Consider the following 16,808-nt stretch of genomic DNA (forward strand, 5'->3'; position numbering starts at 1 on the left):
CTCAGCTCTTCAGCTCAAGAAGAGCGCTCTACCACTTGAGCCACAGCGCCACTTCCGGCTTTTTTCTTTTTGCTTATGTGGTGCTGAGGAATCAAACCCAGGGCCTCAGGCATGCAAGGCAAGCGCTTTAACCACTGAGCCACCTTCCCAGCTGAGTTGTACTTTTTAAAGTAGCTAATTTTGTTATATGAATTTCACCCATCTCAATTTAGAAAAAAAAAAAAAAAGAAACAGACTTACAACAATAAAATTGTATACTGCGATCCGGACGACTAATTCAATGATAAGAAAATGGAGACTGTGGGCTGGGAAGGTGGCTCAGTGGTAGAGCGCTTGCCTTGCATGCGTGAGGCCCTGGATTCGATTCTTCAGCACCAAATAAGCAGAAAAAGCTGGAAGTGGCGCTGTGGCTCAAGTGGTAGAGCACTAGCCTTTGAGCTGAAGAGCTGAGGGACAGCACCCAGGCCTGTTAGGTTTTTAAAAAGAGGTAGCCGAGTAAAAACTGCACTTGCACGCACGTGGTATTCAGGTAAGGGGTAGGTTTATTCAGTAGACCTGCTGGGACCAGGCAAGGTTGGCACTCCACGTGGCTGGGAAAGGCCTGGGAAGGAGAGAGAGCTGGGAAAGAGAGGAAAGAGCTAGAAAAGAGCAGAGAGAGGGGTAAGAACAGTAGCACTCACGTGGTATTCAGGTATTCAGAAGACCTGCTGGGAGCAGGCAAGGTTGGCACTCCACGTGGCTGGGAAAGAGAGAGCTAGAAAAGAAGAGCAAGAGCAAGAGAGCTAGAAGAGCAAGAGCTAGAAAAGAAGAGAGAGAGAAAAAGAGAGTGTCTGGGCCTGGGCTAGGCCTTATGTAGGGTATGGGCGGGGAAAGGTGTGGCCACATCAAATTCAGATGTGACCTCAGCGGATGCAGATGTGACCTCTTCCAGGTGTCTCAGTTGCCTAGGTAACGCAGGTACTGGGTGGAGACTTTGCTGCGAGGAGGGTGGAGTCTGCTAGCCATCCAGGAACAGACCTTACATTCCAGCCTTTTAATAATCATGAAATAGGGCGCGGATTCTCTCTGGCTACTTCCTGCTAAGGGGCGTCGACAATAGGGGTGAAAGGCTGGAATTTGGTCCCCTCCCAGAGAAGGCAGTGAGCAGCAGCTGTCCCTTGGTGGCATGAGTCCTTAGGTGAAGTATGGAGAAGTCTCATGAGCATTGAGGGGCTGGAAAAAAATACTAGAGAGCAAATAAATGGCAAGAGGAAGGACTTGAGCTGAAAATGTTGTTAGAAACGTCCCTAGCTACTTCTGGCATCAGGCGACTAGGTGGAGAAGTCAGGTGACAAAGGCAAGAATCTAAATTCCTGTCCAGTTAATAGGTAGACAGGTATGGACACTAGATGGGCAGGTTTCTTACTTCTACTGACCTCCCGGCTCAGGTTAATTTTGAAAGGGCAGGCACAAAGTAGCTGATGTGACATTATCTCCTCTTACTCTTCTCCATGTTCCCTTGTTCCCCAGACTGGCTGAGTCTAGGTGCTCATTGCTGGGATGGCTTGTCCCAGTTGGTATTCAAGATTTGAACTCAAGGCCTGGGCACTGTCCCAGAGCACTTCTGCTCAAGGCTAGCACTGAAACACTTTGAGTTATAGTACCACTAGTATTTAAGGAGGTTTGAACTCAAGGCCTGGGCACTGTCCCTGAGCACTTCTGCTCAAGGCTAGTGCTCTACCACATTGAGTTACAATAGCACTTCCAGTATTTGGCTGGTTAGAGATAAGAGTCTTGAGCCATGCTTCCAGCCTGGCTCTTTGCAGGTTTGTTGGGAGATGGAGTCTTAGGGATTTTTTAGCCCGAGCTGGCTTTGAACTGAAATCTTTGCCTCAAAAGCCCTTTATTATTTCCAATTAAAACAACAAGGAGATCAAGTAGAATAAGTAGAGCTTACCTGGTCCTTAACAAGAATTGCCAACAAATATTCTGAAATGACAAAACTCATTAGATGTGATGATAATTTTAGCACAGATATGCCCAGTATTTTAGAACCACGTAGTCAGTAGTAGAATACACAACACAAAACACAAAAGGCAAAACTTAAAACCTAAAATTTCGACAACGTTTAGACATCTTTGCTAACAAAGCATATCAGATGGTTGGGCCTCCGTTACCAGGGCCTGTGAAAAGAGCAACTTGTTAGCAAGGCACCTTAGAATAGATGGAGTAGTAAACTTAGTGGAAGGTTAAGGGTCAGATGGGGCCAAACCCTTAACCCACCACGAGGCCAAGATGGCGAATTCAAGATGGCGAATTTCTGAAAGAATGAAAAGAAAGCCTGAACAAATAGACCAAGTCTACATTGGCTAGCCTTTGAGAGGGAACCTAGAGGGGCGTACCTGGGACCCAGCCTGCGTCGCACTCTTCAAGGCACAAGCCAAAAAGTTGTAGAAAAAAAAAGGGTAGAAACTTGCCCATGAATGGTAGTGAGCAAAGAGAGCCCGAAAGTAAACAGACTTCTGATCATTTACCATTGCAGTAGCAAAAACTGTACTTCTGAGAATGGCATAAAAATGAGGCTCTCTGGCTTTCCAGGGAGCGCAGGAGACATTTCAACGGGGTTTCACGGCTCAGGCGTGATTCGTAGCACCCCATTAAATGAGTAGAGTCAGTCTGGTGAGTGAAGGAGAGCTGACCAGGCAGAAGCGGCGTCCCGACTTCCCCCAGAGCCCTCTAGAGAGAGCAACAGAGAACCGTAGAGAGTAGCTTCACTCACCAGAGTAGAGAAGTGGTGTGGACGTGGATGTGAAGGCAGCAATGGTATAGATGTGCTGATTCCGCCGCAGACAGACTGGTTCGCAAAAGGCCGTCAGAACTGTGGGTATTCCTCAGAGCAAAAAGGTAAGAACAAAAAAAGAAAAAAGAGGAAAAAAACAGAGAAATCCCAGCTTTCCTGACTTTCAGCCTTTATCCGAGTAACGGCACCATTTATGTTAGGTTTTTAAAAAGAGGTTGCTGAGTAAGAACTGCAGCACTCACGTGGTATTCAGGTATTCAGAAGACCTGCTGGGAGCAGGCAAGGTTGGCACTCCACGTGGCTGGGAAAGAGAGAGGAAAGAGCTAGAGCAGAGAGAGAGCAGAGAGAGAGCTAGAAGAGAAGAGCAAGAGCAAGAGAGCTAGAAGAGAAGAGCAAGAGCAAGAGAGCTAGAAGAGCAAGAGCTAGAAAAGAAGAGAGAGGGGCTGGGAAGTTGGCTCAGTGGTAGAGCGCTTGCCTTGCATGCCTGAGGCCCTGGGTTCGATTCTCAGCACCACATAAGCAAAAAGCCAGAAGTGGCGCTGTGGCTCAAGTGGTAGAGCGCTAGCCTTGAGCTGAAGAGCTGAGGGACAGTGCCCAAGCCCAGAGTTCAGGCCCCACGACGGGACCCAAAAAAAAAAAAAAAAGAAAAGAAGAGAGAGAGAAAAAGAGAGTGTCTGGGCCTGGGCTAGGCCTTATGTAGGGTATGGGCGGGGAAAGGTGTGGCCACATCAAATTCAGATGTGACCTCAGCGGATGCAGATGTGACCTCTTCCAGGTGTCTCAGTTGCCTAGGTAACGCAGGTACTGGGTGGAGACTTTGCTGCGAGGAGGGTGGAGTCTGCTAGCCATCCAGGAACAGACCTTACAAGGCCCAGAGTTCAGGCCCCATGACCGACCAAAAAAAAAAAAAAAGAAAGAAAGAAAATGGTGACTGTTAGAAACGAAAGGACCTTCCCCAAACCATACAGATGGTTAGATACAGAAGAGGACTAGAACTCATAGCTCCTTCTTGTCTGAGAAGCCACTATGTGTGGCTGGCTGGAAGCAGTTTCAGCCCCATGCATGTCACTGGCCACATGTGAGATAAGATTATTTAGGCTTAATAGCAGCATGGCTTAGCTTTCTGCCTTGCATTTAGCCAGCCCATCTTCCTGCTACTATCCTCTCAAGAGTACATTTCCTGAATCCTCCTCTCCTAGTCTTTCTCTCTCTCCCCTTCTCCCCTACCCCCCTTTTTCCGGTCAGCTGTAGGGCTCAAACTCAGTGCCTGGGTTCTGTCTCTGAGCTTTTTTGCTCAAGGTTAGCACTCTATCACTTGAATCACACTCCCACTTCCAGCTTTACTTTTTATACGTTTTTTAATTGTAAAAATAGTGTATAGAGGGGTTACAGTTACATGAGCAAGGTAATGAGTTCATTTCCTATCAAGCTTTGTTGCCTCCTCCTATTTTTCCCCTACCATCCCTTCCCTCCCACTTCCACAACTACATCCTCCCACACACACACAGATTTTTTTATATTTATTTGGAGACAAGAGTCTCATGGACTTACCAGGTTGGTTTTGAAGTGTGATCCTTAGATCTGAGCATCCTGAGTAGCTAGGATTACAGGCCTTAGCCACCAACATTCAGCTTATTGGCCATTTTCCTCATTGTTTTTTTTTTTTTTTGGTCGGTCGTGGGGCTTGAACTCTGGGCCTGGGTGCTGTCTCTCAGCTCTTCAGCTCAAGAAGAGCGCTCTACCACTTGAGCTACAGTGACACTTCCGGTTTTCTGGTGGTTTATTGGAGATAGGAGTCTCACGGTCTCTCCTGCCCGGGCTGGCTTTGAACCGCGATCCTCAGATCTCAGCCTCCTGAGTAGCTAGGATTACAGGCGTGAGCCACCAGCGCCCAGCTTTCCTCTTTGTTTTATTCAGCTCACTGAACTTTCTTTCCATTCACTACCACTTAAGTCCGTTATTGTGGAGTTGCTGGCTTTTGAGGGAGACATGTTGCCTTGTTTATTCACTAATTTAGTGGGTTTTTTTTCACTGAAATATATGTATCTGAGGACAAGATTTGGTAGAGATTTTTATGTCCTGTGTCCTTTTAGTTAGTGATTTCTTGGAGATTACTTAAGATTGAATAATGAGTTGTAGTGTATTTTCCTGTTACTAGATTGGAGAGTTAAGTCTCAGTTATCAAATAATCCATTTCAATGCTCAAGGCCCTATGTGTGGAACTTTTCTCCAGTCAGGATGAAAAAGCTTGCCTACAAAACTATTGAAGTTGATAAACACAACCTTGTATTTGTGGAGATACCTAATGAAGACTAGTCACTACCACTGCTCCAGTACTGTTTGATGAATATCAAAGCAAAGATGGATCTTCATGATCTAGGAAGAACTTAGTTAACCAGGGTGGTTATAGAAAGGAGATAGGAGGATAGCAGCGACAAATACAAGATGTGTGGCTACCTACTAAGGTGAGAAGCGTCAGCGAAGTTTAATAGAAGGTTTTAATGAAAAAGTGAAGCAAGGTAGTAGAAAATAATCTAGCTAACATGTTGGGTAAGGAAGAAAGGAGTGAGACAAAGTGAAGAGAATTAAGTAGATACACATACATGCTCATGGGCACGCGCACACAAAATAACCTGAAGAAGTTTTAAAAAGAGGCAGAGTGCTATCTTTGAGCAAAAGGAGCTTAGGGACAGTGCCCAGGCCCAGAGATCAAGGCCTAGAACTTACAATAAGTAAATAAATAAAATAAAATTGAGGGCTGGGAAGGTGGCTCAGTGGTAGAGCACTTGCCTTGCATGCATGAGGCGCTGAATTCGATTCCTCAGCACCACATAAGCAAAAAGAAAAAAAGCCGAAGTGGCGCTGTGGCTCAAGTGGTAGAGTGCTAGCCTTGAGCTGAAGAGCTGGGGGACAGTGCCCAGGCCCAGAGTTCAGGCCCCATGACCGGACCCCCCCCAAAAAAAATAAATAAAAAATAAAATTGAGTAAGGAAGCCAGGCACCGGTAGCTCACTCCAATAAGCCAAATTCTCAGCTGGCTGAAACCTAATGACTCCTATCTTCAATTAATCACCAAAAAGCTGGAAATGGAGATGAGGCTTAAGTGGCTTCGGGCAGTATCAATTAAGTTCTTTTGATCTTGGTGCAAGGGCTCTTTCTTCCTTGGCCAGCCGCACTTAGAGCCAGGAGCCAGGCTGCAGACTTCCCATTCAAAAGGTTCAGGCTGCTCTAGCACCTAGCTATTCAGTTCTCTCCTAAACAGAGTAGAGTCTAGGAGAGCGGTCATGCTCCCCACCTTCTGAGTTCCAGCGGCCAATTATTCCAGAATTTGCTTAACTGATCTATTGTTGGAAATTTGTGTTGCTTCAACTTTTTCTTCATATTATAACCAGTGATGGGATCTTTATATATTCTTATGGCCAGATTTTTGCATACATTCTTTTTTTTTTTTTTTTGTCAGTCGTGGGGCCTGAACTCTGGGCCTGGGCGCTGTCCCTCAGCTCTTCAGCTCAAGTCTAGTGCTCTACCACTTGAGCCACAGCACCACTTCCAGCCTTTTCTACTACTGTGGTGCTGAGGAATCAAACCCAGGGCCTCATGCTTGGGAGGCAAGCACTGTACCACTGAGCCACCTTCCCAGCCGTTGCATATATTCTTATCTATTTCTAGATCGATAGAAAACTTCTATAAATATTGTGTTTTTGTGATTTTGGATATATATTGCCAAAATATCTTCCAGAAAGGCTATGCCAATTTACCCTCCCTCCATATAAGTATCAGTGGCAGTTTCTTTCTTTTCTTTTCTTTTTTCTGTCAGTTGTGGGGCCTGAAGTCTTGGCCTGGGCTCTGTCCCTGAGCTCTTCAGCTCAAGGCTAGCACTCTACTACTTGAGCCATGGTGCCACTTCTGGCTTTTTTTGCTTATGTGGGACTGAGGAATTGAACCCAGGGCCTTGTGCATGCAAGGCAAGCACTCTACCACTGAGCCATTTTCCCAGCCCCTCAGTGGCAGTTCCTAAAAGATTTAGTCAATATGGCATCCAGACAGTTTTGAATGTCCTTCTTACTACAGTCTGTACTTCTCAAGTTAGTCCATCTTCTGTTCTACTGTCTTATATATGTGAATGGCTGGTCCTAAGAGCCCAGAGCTGCTTAAAGAAAAAGATTTCATGTCTTATTCATCTTTGTGGTGTCCCTCATGCCTAACTATGCTTCTTACTAAGTGGTCACTTAATAAATGTCAGAGGAAGGAAGTAGTATACAATTGAATAATGACATATAGCCATGAGATTCTGCATTAACATTTTGGGCTGCTGTCTTAGCTCAAGCTGAGAAAACAAAGTACCATTCACTGGGTAACATAAATAAAAAGTTGTTTCCCATAGTTCTCAGGCTGAGGTCTGAGATGAGGGAGCCAGTGTGGTTGGGTTCCGGGTTGCAGACAGTCAACTTGTCATTGTTTCTTCACATGGCAGAGAGAAGGCAAGAGAACACGCTGGGTTCCCTTTACAATGGCGCTAATCCTCTTCATGAGGGCTCTGGCCTCATGACCTAATCACCTCCCCAAGGCCCCACTTCCAAATAACATCACATTGCCACCTAGGATTCACTTATGAATTTTTGGGAACACACTAAATACATCAGAGCTACCACAGATGCACCAATACTGAGATTCCAAAGCACAACAATCAGAACCTCTATTAGCCTGCATGAGCAAGTGGCACAGTATTACGTAGACTCCATGCCTGTGATCTTCCAGGAGCCCCATAGAGCCTTTACCTTTTGCTTGAATGGATCCAAGGCTTGCTCTCCACCCAACTATAGACAACTGTGAGCTTCTCATCTCTCCCCTTTGCCCTTGCTCTAGAAACTTCTCTTGGTCTTATACATACATACCTCTGTGTCCCAGGGCAGTCACGTATCTTTTCTATCCTCCAATGCCAACTAAGACAGCAATCATCTTAAAACCAAAGGAAGTCAAGAAAATAAGTCAAGGTACACAGCAGGGTGGGATTCACACTATCGGTAGTATCTATAACCTTCCTGGCTTTTTGTTTTTTAGGGTCCGGTCGTGGGGCCTGAACTCTGGGCCTGGGCACTGTCTCTCAGCTCTTCAGCTCAAGGCTAGCGCTCTTCCACTTGAGCCACAGCACCACTTCCGGCTTTTTTTTTTTCTGCTTATGTGGTGCTGAGGAATCAAACCCAGGGCCTCAGGCATGCAAGGCAAGCGCTCTACCACTGAGCCACCTTCCCAGCCCCCTTCCTGGCTTTTTTAGGAGTTCTTTATGGACAAATTTTCTCCTTTGTAATACTCTCTCCTCCATAAAGCGGGGTGTGTTCACCTGGGAGGCTGCCTGTGGAGCCTCTTTGGAGACGTGTTGGACCTCTACCTTACTCTAATCCTGGAGGAGCAAAACCTCCAGAGACCACTGCTCTCCTGATGAACCTATACTTTCTAGATTACTCTGCAACACACTGTTTTTGTTTTCATTGTGTTCTGGGGATAGAACTCAGATTCTCACATATGCAAGCAAGAACTCTACCAATGAGCTATATCCCTAGTCCTTGCCACAGTCAAAATCATTATTCCCAACATATCCATTTCAGAGTAAGAAGCTGGCTTGATGCTCAAGTAACTAAAAGCCCTTCAAACAAGGGAACCTTCTTCTCGCCCTCAGAGAAGTTTTTCCTCTACTTTCACTGCTTCAGAAAAAAAAAAAAAAAAAAAAGTTGGCCTAACTAGTTGACCCCTTTTACCTTTCAAGATTTCATAATCATGGGCATCTAGTCACAAAGCATGCAATAGAAACACAAAAAGTTAACAGTTTTCAGAGATTTTTATTTAATGGTCTCCATCCCTCTGCTCTATACTGAAGTGAGAGCCCCAATGTCATTCCGGAAAAACTGCTCTCTATACCCACCAAAGGCTGGAGATGCTGGGGCCTGAGAGAGACTGGTGAGCAAAGGTTGGGCAAACCATTATGTCGAAAATGAAGATGTTGATCAGTTTGAGTCCTTCCCAAGTGCAAAATAAAGATGTGTCTCAGAAGCAAGGATGAGGAGGAGACCTTCCAGGACACTCGGGTGGCCAAGGCTCTAATTTGGAACTTTTTCATGGGAAGCACATACAATGACTTACAGCCTCTTTCCTTCTCAGGACCCTGTCCTACTCTGATGCACAGCAGCCTGGATCCCTCTGTTTCCCTGGTCCTGTTTCTATTTTTCATGCTAATGCTAGGATCCACCATTTAGTAATTACTTCTCCCTCCTCTGTTTGTCCCTTGGACTCCAAGTCTCCTGCTGTATTCTCTTTCCAGCAAGGAAAGTGTCACAGAATAAATGTGCTACCACGATTCTCATCATTGCAGAATACCATGCAGTTGAATGGAAACAATGCTGCATATGCAGTCCAGGAATCCCAACTGTGACTTTCTGGTTATTAATATTTTGTTTATTATTTCTCTGGCCATATCCTTATTTATAAATTTAGAATAATACTACCACCTGTTCATCAGGGGATACATTGTTCAGCACATTGATATTACCCATCATTTAGCCTAATGTAAGAATTCCTGACTGGGTGCTGATGGCTCATGCCTATAATCCTACCTATTCAGGAGGCTGAGATCTGAGGCTCACAGTTCGAAACCATCCAGAGCAGGAAAGACCATGAGACTCTTATTTCCAATTAACTTCCCCCGCATCCCCTCCTGCCAAGAAGTGGAGCTGTGGCTCAAGTGGTAGCATGGTAGCCTTGTGCACAAAAGTTCAGGAATAGCCTCTGGGACCTGAGTTTAAGCTCCAGGGCAGGCACCAAAAAAAAAAAAAAGTGATGAAATCATTCTATATTTTGAGTATGCTAGTGATTATACAACTATATGCCTATAACTAAACTAGAACTAAACACAAAACAGTGACTTTCATTTCACCTACCTGGTAAGTGCAAGGCTCTGAGTTTGGTTCTGAGCTTAAAAAAAAAGAATGAGGGTCAGACATCAGTGACTCATGCCTGCAATCCTAGCTATTCAGGAGGCTGAGATGTGAGGACTGCAGTTCAAAGCCAGGCAGGGCAGGAAAGCAGGAGGCTCTGTTGTTGTTGGTGGTGGTGGTCATGGGGTTTGAACTCGGAGCCTGGATGCTGTCCTTGAACTTTTTTGCTTAAGACTAGTGTACTACCACTTTGAGCCACAGCACCACTTCTGGCTTTTTTAAAAAATGGAAATGAGGGCTGGGAAGGTGGCTCAGTGATAGAGTGCTTGCCTTGTATGCATGAGGCGCTGGGTTCAATTCCTCAGCACTACATAAGCCAAAAAAAAAAAGCCAGAAGTGGCACTGTGGCTCAAGTGGTAGAGCGCTAGCCTTGAGGTGAAGAGCTGAGGGACAGCATCCAGGCCCAGAGTTCAGGCCTCATGACTGGACCCCCCACCCCCCTAAAAAATGGAAAAGACTCATGGACTTTCCTGCCTCAGTTGGCTTTGAATCACAATCTTCAGATCCTAGCCTCCTCAGTAGCTAGGATTACAGACATGAGCCACCAGCGCTCTGTACCCGTGAGACTCCTATCTCTAACTAATTACTAAATTAAAAAAAAAAAACGCCAGAAGTGGAGCTGTGGTTCAAGTGGTGGAGTGCTATCCTTAAGCAAATAGGTCAGGGACAGCACCCAAGCCCTGAGTTCAAAGCCCCAGAATTAGCGCATACATGCATGTGCGCGTGCCGCGCGCGCGCACACACACACGCACACACGCACAAAGCTGGAAGTAGAGGTGTGACTAAATACCAGCACACAAAAAAGAACAAGGCAACCCAATGTGTTCCTTTGTGGAATGTTCTCCAAGATATAATGGGAAGCAAAAAGATGTAGTGTGAAGCCTGAATAGTGGTTCCATTTTTATAGAGAACAAATCTATGCATATATGTTTGTGAATTCACTGAATTGTCTTTGAGATCACATACAAGAGAGTAAGATGTCAGCTAGCTGTGGAGCCTGTAATTGGGCCACTCAGGAAGAAATTCAGGATCTTCTGCCTTCCTCTGTACTTTCACTGTGCACCCTTTGTGCCTTCTGAGATCTGTATCCAGTATTTACTTCTATTACCTATTTAGCAATGTTGTGGTCTAGGCAGGGTTGATGATGCAGACCTGTAACTGCAGCACTCAGGAAGTTTAGACAGGATTTTGAGTTTGAGGCCAGCTTGGGCTACACAGAGAGATCCTATCTCAAATGAAATAAGACACAAGAAAAAAACCCAACAAAAACATTGTTAAATCTGAATGGCTATGTCTTTCATGCTGGTATTAAAGAGATAGGACTTGTGGGGAGGTAATTAGGTCATGAGGGTAGGGTCCTCATGAATCGGATTAAAGCTACCCGTATTAAAGCTAGTTTGTCCCTTCAGCCATGTGAGGTTGCCTCCAGAAGTATGGGCAATGAATTTCAATGGTTCACAAATTACCCAGTAAGGTGTGTATTTTGTTACAGCAGCCAAATGGACAAAGACAAACCATAACTGGTGTCCTTCAATCATCCTCCTATACACACAGAGGCCAGATTCAACCTAGAAAGGGAGGACTCACTGGCATCCCAGTCAGATCCTGGAGCCCAGGTGGGTTGTGGAGCCTGAGCAATAAGTAATAGACACATCCTGTGAACAGACATGACCTGTGATTCAATAATATCTCAAGAGCAGAATTCCCTTATGGTAAGTGGGATCGGGTCTTTAATATTCGTGTCCCCAATTTAAATATGATGCCTGAGATCTAGTTTGCCATGTGGGAGTTGGCTGCACCTCCAAGAATCCATGCTAGATGGCAACCTCTCTCCATGGAGGAGACTGGCAGCTCCAGCGACCAAGAACTCCAGCTGCACCTGTATGTTCCTACATTTCTGCGGCATGCTAGACCACGCCTTGGCTTTGAGATGTCACTCTAAGAAGGAAGAGCTTGCTCAAATCAACTGGATAAATTAAGATATTTTATGTCACTATAAAATAAAAAAATCAGTCTGTGTAAAACATTGTTTTTAAATGTCCAAGTATTCATTAGATTTTATTTACTATATAACTAGCTAGCTGAGACTTTAATGAAGAGTAGGGTTTTTTTGGGGGGTGGGGTGGGGGAGGATCCATTTAAATATTCACATGTCTGTGATGGCTTGTCTTAAACCCGTGAAAGCTTTATTCTAAGGTTTCCAAGACAATTAGGCCCAGAGGCTCTGGAGCAAGAGTTTCCTGGAGCATTAAGGTGGCTGTTGTGAGTCATCTGGTTCTAAGGGCGCTTAGGAGCCTTTCCATGCAGTTTTCCTCCTCCTCCACTTCAGAACAGTTCTTTAGCTACTTTTGTCAACATTGTATCCACATTTCCATTCTAGGCTATCAGGAAAAACAAGTAAACCTGGCTTTACCATGTCATTGCCTCTGGGATACTGGTCATGACAACCACAGGGTAGTGGACTTTCCTTACCTATATTAAGAGAAAAATCACTGGCTTTTAAGTAAATTACTAGAAAAGAAGCCCGTTTTTTCCTCCCCTACTCTGAATGTACAGAATGTTTCTACTTTCACCATGTAACATTCTATACCATCTCAGGACTCTGCCAGCCAGAAGGCCAACACTAAATGCTGCCCTTCACTTTGGATCTCCAGAAGTGGGAGCTGAAATAAACTCTTCACTAACACTTACCCAGGCTGTAGAACTGTGCTATTGGCATCAGAATCTGGACTAATATAAAGTTTTTTTTTTTTTTTTTAAAAACTAAATGACTTTAAAACTATTGTTACTAGAATGATAAGTGGACAGAAACATTTTAAATGTCAAATGTGATCATCACTGGGGCTCATTAGGAAAGGACTTTAGGAGCAGAGGAAATGTTAGTGGGAAGCCTCATGCCTCAATCTTCCAGCTTACATTTCTCCTCTCTTGTACATTTTCCCTCTCTTGGAGTCTTCCTGGTGGCTGAAACCACTTCGTTTTCTATGCAAAATTCTTTTGTGTATGTCTCCACGATGGCTTATTTATTTGGTGGTACTGGGATTGAACTCAGGGCCTCACGTTTGCTAGGCAGGCCCTCTTTCACTCTACCACTTGAGCCCCAGCCCACATCTATACACGATGGTTCTTATTCCAGCAGGCAGGTTTGCCTTCCAGCTTGCTTTCATGCCCAACAAGATTCCTGGGAAACTGCCTGTACTCCCCGAAGTGACTGGCACATAAAGGTAACCTCAGAAGAAGAGAATACATGAGAGAATGAAATCTCAATCTCCAGCTGTACCCTGAGATCCACAAACTGAGGGTGCACTAGGGGTAAAAATTCTGGCTCCACCAGCATTTGGAAAGCCAATATAATCACTGAGGCAGATGATTTTAGGACGAAAATAGGGCTTTTCAGAATAGCAGATTTCTATTTATATGAACTCTAACCAGCAGTTTTATTCATGGGAGATATAGGTGCCCAGGGAATACAGATTCCTGTGGCTCAGCTGATTCTGAACACAGGTAACTCTGTGTTTGTCTTCTGCATAGTCTCATCCCTCTCATCCTTCAGAAGCCTCCATTTGAATTTCTATCCTTGTTCTCAGCTGTTTACCATTCCCTACTCCAATATGGATACTCAATACCTACTTTTCCCTGGGTGTGGAAGGTCATGCCTATAATCCTAGCTACTCAGGAGGCTAAAAGTATTATAGTTCAAGGCCAGCTGGGATGGTGGGTGTGTAAGTTCATGAGACCCCTATCACAACCAGTAGCTAGATGTGGTCATGTGCTTGGCAACTCAGTTCTGAGAGAAGCATAAATAGGAAGATCAGATTTGAGACTGGCCCTAGGTGTAAATGCCAGGTCCAATTTGAAAAAACCTAAAAGGTAAAAGGGCTGGCCTGGCACTGGAGGCTCACGCCTGTAATCCTAACTACTTGAGAGGTTGAGATCTGAGGTTCACAATTCAAAGCCAGCCTAGGCAGGAAAGTCTGTGAGTCTCTCTCTTTTATCTTCTGTCAGTTGTAGGGCTTGAACTAAGGGCCTGGATGCTGTCCCTCAGCTCTTCTGCTCAAGGCTAGCACTCTACCACTTGGAGCCACAGCTCTACTTCTGTTTTTCTGGTGGTTAATTGGAAATAAGAAATTCATGGGGACTTTTCTGCCTGGCTGGCTTCAAACAGTGATCCTCAGATCTCAGCCTCCTGAGTAGCTAGGATTACAGGTGGGAGCTACTGCTGCCCGGTGTGAGACTCTAATATCAACCAATCACCAAATAGCTGAAGTGGAGCTGTGGCTCAAGTGGTAGAGTTCTAGTCTTGTGCAAAAAAGCTGAGGGACAGCACCCAGGTCCTGAGTTCAAGCCCCAGGACTGGTAAAAAAAGGGCTGGCAGAGGGAGCATGGGCCAAGTGGTAGCATATCTGCTTCTAAAGCACAATGCCCATAGTTCAAAGCCTAGTACTGCCCCCCCCCCAAATAAACCTCCCTCACTATTCTTCCTTAAATAGACCCATTTTAAAGCAGACTTCAAATTGTTAATTGAAAAGAATAATGATGGAATTATGGACTGGGATGGAAATCCCCCCTAAGTCTTAACTACTTTGTCAGCCAATTGATTTGTCTTCTTACAAGTTCTGGTAACCAAACAGAACACTCACGACCAAGTCATTCTGTCTAGCCTGGCCAGGCAGAAACTAAGTGCATAAACTCTGAGTCAGCCTGCTGGGTTCAAACCCCAAGACCTTTACTTGCAAGTTATGTGATCGCAGGCAAATTATAAAACCTCACTTTATCTAGAAAATAGAGCTATGTTCCCTATCTCATCCGGATGTTGTGTTCACCAAGATAATCCATGTCAAACAGTTAGCAGAGAGCCTGGCCCCCAGTTGGGAGTTGAGTAAATGCTAGCCATTGTTCCATTCTTGTGTTGGAATGTCCTAATTTCCTTACAGAGGTGCAGATACTTGACCTACAACTATTTATTTTGTAGGCAGGATGCATCACCCCGTAGTGGATAGAGAACTGGACACCTACCTGCTGCATGCCCAGCTGAAGTCACTGATGCCCTCTGGATCTGTTTCACAGTGTATAAAATGAGGGGGGCAGACACGACTTTATAGGATTGTAAGTGTCTAGACTCAAGGCTAGATAAGTAAAATCACTAGGCATGAGACAGTGAAGAAGGATCATAGATAACTATAGAACCTCACTTCTTAAAGGAGTGTGATCTATGGACCCTCACCAAAGTTAGTTGGGAATAAGAGAATCTCAGGACCAGCCTCAGACCTAGGTTTGCACTTTACCAGAATCTGTATTGCTACAAGGTTCTCAGGATTGGTAAGCACAGAAAGCCTGAACTGTTTTATAGCATAAGCCATTTAAAGGTAATCCAATGTTATTATTACTAAATTTGTACTGGGTTTGAACATAGAGACTTACATTTGTTAGGCTCTACTACTAGATCAATGTTCCAGCCCTTTTTGCTTTCATTATTCTTCAGGTAAGGTTTTACATATATGTCTGAGCTGGTCTGGACTGTGATCTTCCTATTTATGTTTTTTTTTTTCTTTATACATGGCATGACAGGTGCTTGTCACCATACCCAGCTTTTTATTGGACCAGATGGGATCTCATGCCCTTTTCATTAAGGCTAGCCTCAAACTTGTATCCTCTGGATCTCTACCTCCTGAGGCATGAGCCATTGACTCAGCCTTAGTTATTACAATTATTATTTTTTGTCAGTTGTGGGGGCTGAACTCTGGGCCTGGGCACTGTCCCTCAGCTCTTCAGCTCAAGGTTAGCACTCTATCACTTGAGCCACAGTGCCACTTGTGGTTTTCTGAGTGGCATATTGGAGATAAGAGTCTCAAGGACTTTCCTGCTGGGCTGGCTTTGAACCACAATCCTCAGATCTCATCCTTCTAAGTAGCTAGGATTACAGGTGTGAGCCACCGGCGCCCAGTTTAGTTATTATTATTTTTTTTTTTGTCGGTCATGGGGCTTGAACTCTGGGCCTGGGCGCTGTCCCTCAGCTCTTCAGCTCAAGGCAAGCGCTCTACCACTTGAGCTACAGCGCCACTTCCGGTTTTCTAGTGGTTTATTGGAGATAGGAGTCTCACGGTCTTTTCTGCCCGAGCTGGCTTTGAACCGCGATTCTCAGATCTCAGCCTCCTGAGTAGCTAGGATTACAGGCGTGAGCCACCGGCGCCCGGCAGTTATTATTTTTTAAATGTCAATCAAGTAAACCAATATTGGAGTTTTATCAGGCCCTAGGCTGCTAAAATTGAGCATTATAGTTGGTGGGTTCCATGATGTTGCTTTTTTTTTTTTTTGGTCGGCCGTGGGGCTTGAACTCTGGGCCTGGGCGCTGTCCCTCAGCTCTTCAGCTCAAGGCGAGCGCTCTACCACTTGAGCTACAGCGCCACTTCCGGTTTTCTGGTGGTTTATTGGAGATAGGAGTCTCACGGTCTCTCCTGCCTGGGCTGGCTTTGAACCGCGATCCTCAGATCTCAGCCTCCTGAGTAGCTAGGATTACAGGCGTGAGCCACCAGCGCCCGGCTAATGTTGCTACCTTTAAGAGTCTCTCCTTCTAGCCAAGCACCAGTGGCTCACATCTGTAATCCTACCTACTCAAGAGGCTGAGATCTGAAGATCGTGGTTCTAAGCTAGCTCAGGAAGGAAAGCCAATGAGACTCTTATTTCTAATTACCCACCCAAAAATCTGGAAATGGAGCTGTGGCTCAACTGGCAGAGAGCTAGGACAGCACCCAGGCCTGGAGTTCAAGCCCCAAGGGTGGTACTACTCTGAGACAGGACTTTTCATCACAAGTTAGGGCTCTGAGCCCTAACACACACACACATGTATGTGTATATGCACATATATACATATCTGTTGCTTACAACAATACTTTCTGAAATGCTTGGTCCCACCTTATAATCGAAGTCCAGGAATATCTAAATCCAGACAGTAGGAAGTGGCTATGCCCCCTGGGAAAAAGACAACCCACAGCTGCTGGAATCAGCACTAGTCCTGTGTTCAAGGTCTGGAAAGAATTAATT

This window comes from Dipodomys spectabilis, unplaced genomic scaffold (assembly GCF_019054845.1).
Source record: "Dipodomys spectabilis isolate Male_0828 unplaced genomic scaffold, ASM1905484v1 ptg000289l, whole genome shotgun sequence".
Taxonomy (NCBI): Eukaryota; Metazoa; Chordata; class Mammalia; order Rodentia; family Heteromyidae; genus Dipodomys; species Dipodomys spectabilis.